This window comes from Passer domesticus, unplaced genomic scaffold (assembly GCF_036417665.1).
Source record: "Passer domesticus isolate bPasDom1 unplaced genomic scaffold, bPasDom1.hap1 HAP1_SCAFFOLD_58, whole genome shotgun sequence".
Classification (NCBI taxonomy): domain Eukaryota; kingdom Metazoa; phylum Chordata; class Aves; order Passeriformes; family Passeridae; genus Passer; species Passer domesticus.
The window spans coordinates 284,574-292,473 of record NW_026990164.1 but is presented as its reverse complement, the minus strand read 5'-3'; the positions used below and the strand labels follow the sequence as shown (position 1 = coordinate 292,473).

Below are 7,900 nucleotides of genomic sequence, written 5' to 3'. Positions count from 1 at the left end.
CAAATCTGCCCCAAACCTGCCCCAGCCAGGCCCAAAATCTGCCCAAAGTCACTCTGGATACACACCAAAAAATCTGCCCAAAATCGTAAGAAAATCCTGAGAAAAAAACCACAAAAATGCCGGAAAAAAACCCCCACCAAAACAAAACAAAAAACCAAAACAAAAAAAACCCAGAAAAACCCAACACTAAAATCCCCACAAAATCCCCTCCTAAAAAAACCCCACAAAAGTTCCCCAAAAATCCTTAAAAAAAAAAACCCACAAAAATCGACCAAATCCAAACAAATCCCAAAAAGGACCAACAAAAATCTGCCCAAGATCCCACCAAAATTCCAAAAACCCCCTCAGAAATCTAACCAAAATTTCACTAAAATCTCCCTTAAAAAATCCCACCAACAACCCTCAACAAAATCCAATAAGAATCTCCTCAAAATTCTCACAAAAATCCTACCAAAACCCCCCAAAATGCCACCCAAAAATCCCCCCAAAATTCCTGCAAAAATTCCACAAAGAATCCTCAAAAATCCCCCAAAATTCACCTAAACCCCACAAAAATGATACAAAAATTGCCCCAAAATCCACCATAGAATCCTCCCAAAATCCCATGGAATCCACACAAAAAAAAATCCCTCCAAATCGCTCAAATTAGCCCACAAAAATTTCCCCAAAAACCCACAAAAGCCACCCCAAATCCACTCAAGAAATCCGCACCAAAATCCCACCAAACCCCTCTCAAATCCCCCAAAATGCCCCCAAGTCCCTTCAAATCCCACCCAAAGTCCAAGGAAATCCACCCAAAAATCCCCGCAGGAACTTCCCTCAGAATCCCCGCAGAGCCCAACAGAATCTCCCCCAGCCCCCCCAGCAATCCCCCGGACCCCTCAAAGTGCCCCAGCCCCAGCAGAGCCTCCCTCCCCTGCGCTGCCCCTGCGCTCCGGCCCCGCTCTCTTTGGGGCCGGGGCCTCTCCCCCCTTGGCTCCGCGCTTGTCCCGCTCCCGCTCCCGCTCCACCAACGTTCCCTTCCCCTCGGCCGGGCTGGCCGAGCCCGGCCGGGCGTGCTGGATCCGCTGGGACGGCACATTCCCGCCCGGGGCATTGGGGCCATGCCAGGCCCTTGGGGCATCTCCAGCAGGGACTGCGGGCACTGCCCAGAGGCATTTGGGGCTTTGCCAGGGCTCTGCGGGGCTGCCCGGGGACCTGGGGCTGCCCGGGGATCTGGGGAGGCTCCAGAGGGATCTGGGGAGGCTCCAGGGGGATCTGGGGCTGCCCGGGGATCTGGGGAGGCTCCAGGGGGATCTGGGGAGGCTCCAGAGGGGATCTGGGGAGGCTCCAGGGGGGATCTGGGGAGGCTCCAGGGGGATCTGGGGAGGATCCAGAGGGGATCTGGGGAGGATCCAGAGGGGATCTGGGGAGGCTCCAGGGGGACCTGGGGAGGATCCAGAGGGGATCTGGGGAGGCTCCAGGGGGATCTGGGGAGGCTCCAGAGGGGATCTGGGGAGGCTCCAGAGGGGATCTGGGGAGGCTCCAGAGGGATCTGGGGAGGCTCCAGGGGGATCTGGGGAGGATCCAGAGGGGATCTGGGGAGGCTCCAGAGGGGATCTGGGGAGGATCCAGAGGGGATCTGGGGAGGCTCCAGGGGGAATCTGGGGAGGCTCCAGGGGGATCTGGGGTGGCTCCAGAGGGGATCTGGGGAGGCTCCAGAGGGACCTGGGGAGGCTCCAGAGGGATCTGGGGAGGCTCCAGAGGGGATCTGGGGAGGCTCCAGAGGGATCTGGGGAGGCTCCAGAGGGGATCTGGGGAGGCTCCAGAGGGACCTGGGGAGGCTCCAGAGGGATCTGGGGAGGCTCCAGGGGGATCTGGGGAGGCTCCAGAGGGATCTGGGGAGGCTCCAGGGGGATCTGGGGAGGCTCCAGAGGGGATCTGGGGAGGCTCCAGAGGGATCTGGGGAGGCTCCAGAGGGATCTGGGGAGGCTCCAGAGGGACCTGGGGAGGCTCCAGAGGGGATCTGGGGAGGCTCCAGAGGGATCTGGGGAGGCTCCAGAGGGGATCTGGGGAGGCTCCAGAGGGACCTGGGGAGGCTCCAGAGGGGATCTGGGGACGCTCCCGGGGACTGGGGGGTGGTTCCAGGGGATTTGGGATCGCTCCAGGGGGTTTGGGGATGGTTCAGGGGGTTTTGGGGCTGTTCCTGAGGATTTTGGGGGGATCTGGGAGAGGTTCCAGAGGGGATTTGGGGCTTTCTGAGGGGTTTGGGGGAATTCTGAGGGGATCTGGGCAGGATTTGGGGCTTTCTGAGGGAGTTGGGGAGGTTCCAGACAGGATTTGGGGCAGTCCCAAGAGCAATTAGGGACGTTTCTGAGGGATTTTGGCAAGTTCTAGAAGGAATTTGGGGAAATTCGCGATTTTGGAGCAATTCAGAGGAACTTAGGAGGTTCCAAAAGGGATTTGGGGTCATTTCCAGGGGATTGGGGGTGGATTTCTGGCTGCATTTCCATTTCTTCCCCAGATTTCAGGCTTTTGCCCAAAATTTCATGTTTTTCCAAGAATCTGTGGATTTTCCCCTGGGTTTGGGTCTCACTCTAGAGTAGAAGGGGAAGGTTTGGGAGATTCAGGGTGAATTCTGGGGGGTCCCTGGCTGGATTTGGTTGTTTTCCACGGGTTTTTGGGTGGGTTCCCAACTGAATTGTGGGGTTTTTTTCCCCAGAAATTCAGGATTTTTTCCAAAATTGGGGTATTTTACCCAGGATTCTGCTCTCACCATGGGTTTGTCCCAGAAGGGGAAACTTTGGGGGAGGTTCTAGCATGGATTTCAGGGATACTTGAGACTGGATTGGGGTTTCTTTCCAAGGATTTTGGGGGGTTTCCCCCCCAGAATTTTAGGATTGTCCTCAAAATTACAGGATTTCTCCTTGGATTTCTCTCTCGCCGTGGGCTTGTCATAGAATAGGAAGCTTTGGTGGATTTGGGGTGAATTCAGGTGGTTTCTGGTTGGATTTGGGGTTATCCGAGGCTGGATTTTGGGTTTTTACGCACAAATTCAGTTTTTTTCCCCCAGATTTGGGGATTATTTCACAGAATTTGAGTTTTTTGCCCCAGAATTTCTGTCTCACATTTGGCTTGTCATAGAAGGGGAAGCTTTGGGGGGGTTCCTGGTTGGATTTTGGGAGTGTTCCCAATTAGATTTCAGGGATTCCTGATCGGGTTTTGGGGGAATTCCTGCTTGTTTTTTTCTCTCAGGATTTTGGATTTTTTCCCACAATGTCAGGATTTCCCCTAGCATTTCTGTCTCACTATGGGCTTGGCATAGAAGGGGAAGCTTTGGGAGGTTCCTGATTGGATTTTCGGGGTGATCCCAATTAGATTTCAGAGATTCCTGATGGGATTTGGGGGGAATTCTGGGTTGGTTTTTTCCCTCAGGATTTTTGGGTTTTTCCTAGAATTCCAGGATTTTCCCAGTATTTCTGTCTCACCATGGGCTTGTCGTAGCAGGGAAAGCTTTGGGGTGTTCAGGGTGAGTTTGGAGGGATTTCAAGTTGGGTTTTGGGGATATCTGAGGGCAGATTTGGGCGGTTTCCCCCAGAATTCCCGTTCTTTCCCAAGATGCCAGAACTGCCCCAGTCTCTGTCTCCCGTGAGCTGCCGTGGAAGGGGAAGCCCTGCAGGGAGCGCGGGGCGTTGGTGCCGCTGCTCATCTCCTCGGAGGGGACGAAGGCCTGGCCCTGCAGGCGGAGACTGCGCCGCACCAAAATGTCCAAAATCTGCCCAAAGGGCCAGAAAATGGCGCCCAGGGACTGCTCCAGCTCTGGGGACAGAGGGAACACAGTGACACTGGGGACACGGGACACCACAGGGACACTGGGGACAGCCACGCCAAAATGTCCAAACTCCACCCTGACTGGGGTGGCTATGGCAGGGACCTCCAGCCCTGGGAACCTGGAGCAAGTGGAAACTACAACTTTGCAAAATGCTGCCTGTGCCTGAAGCAAATGCAAGGAGAACTGGGGTGTGAAAAATAAAATTTGTTTATTACAGAAGAACAACAGCAAAAATACAGAACACATTTACATTGTAAGAATATTTGTAACAACAACAATCGATAGAACATATATACAGAAAAACCTACCTAACAAAACTATGGGAAACGTATTTACAGAAGTCAAAAATAGCCCTACAATCTATATTCTAAAGAACAACAACAAACTGAAGAACATATATACAAAAGGGTGGTGTCTCTGTGATGTCCATCGCACCTGGAAGAAAAGCAAATGGCACGGTCACTCCAGTCAGGCACAGAGGGCTCTTGCATGTGCCCCCAGGCTGGCACATGCTGGCCCAGCAGCAGGACTCTGCTACCAGAACTGAGCCTGGCTGGGTCTGGCATGGAGCTTGTGTGGAGCAAAGCAGGCACAGGACAGGCTGTGGATGGCCACCAGAATCCAGTGCCCTGGCTACAATGTCCCTGAGCAGGGAGCACCCAGCCCAGCCCCAGCCTGGCAGCAGGAGACCCACTCTGCCTGTCCTGCTGCTGGCATTGCTCTTCATGCCAAGATCATGGCCTCTTCCTCACCTTTTTAATCAATGTCCATGTCCTCAATGGACTCGTCCGTATCAACGTCCATCTCTTCTTCCACCTCCACATCCACCTCCATCTCCTCCTCCAAATCAATCTTTGCATCTACCTCCATCTCCTCCTCTCCATCTGGGACAGCCTGCAGAGGTAGCAAAACCTCAGAGTGGGGTCCCTGTCCCACTCCATCCCCACAGAGCTCCAGCCCACCCAGGCAGGTGGGGAGTGTCCACCTCCATGGAATGGCACCATACCTTCCTCAGGACAAATGGGAGCATCCTGCAGGGCTGGATGACAAAATCCAGGCACTCAGGATCTTTCAGGAGTGATGGGGTTATCAGGGGGCAGGTGACCAGCAGAGTGGGCAGGAGCAGGGTGAAGAGTGTGCAAACACAGCAGCCAAGGGTTGTGTTGTGCCCTTTGCTGGGCGCTGGACGTTCCAGCTGGAGCGTGGGCTGTGACATCACAGTTCCCAGGCTCCATCTGAAGTGGACAGTGGAGACCATGGAATGATGGAGTCCCTGAACGGTTGGGCTTGCAAGGGAGCCTGAAGAACAACATCTTGTTCCCAGCTGAGCAGTCTTCCCCCAGAGCCTGCTGCTGAGAGCCCTGTTGCCAAGGATGGGGCATGCACAGCCTCTGTGCACAGCCTGGGCCAGTGCCCCACCACCCCCAGTGGAAAAGAGCAGCTTCCCTAGATGCAGCTTCAATCAACCTGCTGCAGTTGAAAGCCATCCCCCCTTGTCCTGTCAGCACAGGCCCTGCTGAACACTCTGTCCCCTTCTTTCCTGCGGGACCCTTCCAGTCCTGCAGAGCCACAGTGAGGCCTCCCAGTGTCTCCTCTCTCCAGGCTGAGCATCCCCAGCCCCACTTGCCCAGCACTCAGTCACATCAGGGCCAGTCAAGGCTGCAGGGTAGCAAATAGCATCAGGAACTGAGAGATGCAAGCTTTAGACCCACGTTTGCCTCTAAATGTACAAAATTAATAACAGTGGAGAGGAAGAGGGTGGGACACTGGTTCTCTTCTAACTGGTGATTTTTTGTTTCTTCTTTTCTGTCATGCTGACCCAGGTTTTTCTGTTTGAAAGGAAGCTTGGCACAATGTCCATTGTCTTCTCCATTTGTGAAACACCAAGCAGCTTCTGGGCAGGCTGATATGCAGAGCAAAACCTGAAAATATACTAGTGATCCTGAGCCTGGGGGATGCAGCTAAACCCAGCCCAAAGTAATTTCGGCAAAGTCAAGCCTGCTTTACATTTTCTTGAGTTTGGAAAACTTCACCAGTCATTTCTAAAAAAGCAAACAAAATCCTCAAACCAAATCAGACAAAAACCCATACAAACAAACAAACCCACGCAAACCAGTCCAACAAATAGATCAAAAACCCCAAATAAAACTACAGGGAATGAGGAGTTAGTATTAGTTGTGAGGATAGCACAGCAGGCAAATGGCTGCTTGCCACAGGATCACCATCAAAAGCCACATAGAACAGCTGCTCCAAAATATACCCAAGAGGAGAAAAAGAAAAAGTGATCCATGGCAACTTTGGGGGCAGCTCCACATTCAGGTGAAGGATGAGCACGCAGTGGTACAGATCCAGCATTGCCCACCCTCCAGGCTGCTCTTTGCTCCTGATGAAAGCCCCTTGCAGGACTGTGGCCCCTCTCAGTGCAGTGTCAGTCACTGCCAGAGCTCTCAGCTGAGCCACTGGCATTTCCAGAGTGACATCCAGTGGGATACCCTTTTCGGTTTGTCTCCTAATGCCGCAGGGGTCCTAAACAGTATATGCCATCCCATTGTTGTGCTGTTGATATTGACTGTGCTTGGTTTTATTTTGTCAGCAGTTCTATTCATTATGAATTGGAATATGATGAAGAAACTAAGGAAGTTAGCACCTATAATTAGTGCACATAGCTTAACTGATGAGGCAGCTTATTTAATGCTTGCTTAGAAAGAACTAGAAAGATTTAATGAAGAAAATTGGTAAAAAAAGGTATTGGGGATTTGTAATAAGTAGTAATACGTTTTTTCATTAATTAAATCAATAGCTAAATAACTATACAATATAAAACAATAGTTAAGTAGCTAAAAAAAAAAAACCCAAAAGAAAACTTCTTGTGCAGATACATATGGTTGCTGGTTTACTATAGTACTTTGGGAATTCCATTGTAAAGTTATGCCTTGTGAAAGAAAAGTAATGAGAAGTAACTGTAATAACAATCCTTAAACTCGCTAGAATTGCTGAGCTTGCAGAAAGTGTATAGTACTAGTAAGAATTGCTTAGCTTGCAGAAAGTGTATAGTGTTCTGTATAGATATGCCTTATAAGGCATAAGTTCACCCAGCGTTCACAAAGAGGAAGACTAAGGGGGACTAAGCCTTCATCCCACGACCACCAGAAGGCAGAAAAAGACCCCCTAGCAACTGAATGAGCAAGTGCAGAAGACAGATCACGTCATCCCTAAACCCGGAGAAGAAGGCAATAAAGGGTGGACTCAGGGGATAGGAGTTTTGTGAGCCAAAGTGGAGCGGAGACTCCGGGCCGCCCAGCGCTGTCCTTGCCTTATTCTTGCTTGCAAAAATAATAAAGATAATTATATGATCCTTAAATTTAGTTGACTTGTTTATCACAAGTGTGAATAAGGTTTCTGAATAAAGGGCAGAGAAAGGTCTTAACATGTAGTCCTTAGGAGATTGCTCAATGCCAAACCAGGGTCTGAAACAGATTTAGCAGAACGGGCCCTCCTTGAAGGGAAAGAGGATATGTTGGCTAAGGAAAGAAAAAGAATGTCAGGAGCACCTAGAGATGCAAAGTTTGGGTTGTCAAGGTTGGGAGGTGTTTGACCGCTCCCATATGAGTGGTGGGGTCTCAGGGGCTGCAGCAGGGACCGATTCATGGAGGTGACCTGGTGGCAGTGCTGGGCCCAGATCATACAGGTTTGCTGCCCAGGAGTGGGCTGGCTCAGTGGTGGAACTGCTGGGGTGGCTCCCAGACCATCAGGGTCCCGAGTCCAGGATGGCAGCATCGGTCCCAGCAAGTGGGTCGAGAGAGAGAGAAAAAAAGAGAGAGAAAGAGAGAGAGAGAAAAAAAAGAGAGAGAAAAAATGAGAGAGAGAGAAAAGGAGAGAGAGAGAGGCCAGCACTAACAGATAAAATCAAGGCAGAGATTGCTGACTCTCCAAACCTTACAAAGTGGTTTACTTTTTAAAGTAAGAAGTTTTTTATTTTGTTTGCTGTTAAAAAGAGGAGGCTTTTGTTCTGAGGAAGGAATATGTAAGACTAAAACAGTTAAATGGTGCCCAAAAAGTAAAAAAGCAATAGATGTGATACATCTTGCA

General features: G+C 51.0%; 1 long non-coding RNA gene across 1 annotated transcript; it reads right to left on the bottom strand.

Moving 5' to 3' along the window:
- Nucleotides 1–4,000: 4,000 nt before the first annotated feature.
- LOC135292905 (uncharacterized) lies at nucleotides 4,001–4,961 on the bottom strand. Its single transcript, XR_010355065.1, has 3 exons — nucleotides 4,818–4,961; nucleotides 4,564–4,705; nucleotides 4,001–4,246 (listed from the first exon to the last, which is right to left on the bottom strand). It is a non-coding gene; the product is annotated as an uncharacterized LOC135292905 (long non-coding RNA).
- Between the last annotated feature and the right edge of the window lie 2,939 nt (nucleotides 4,962–7,900).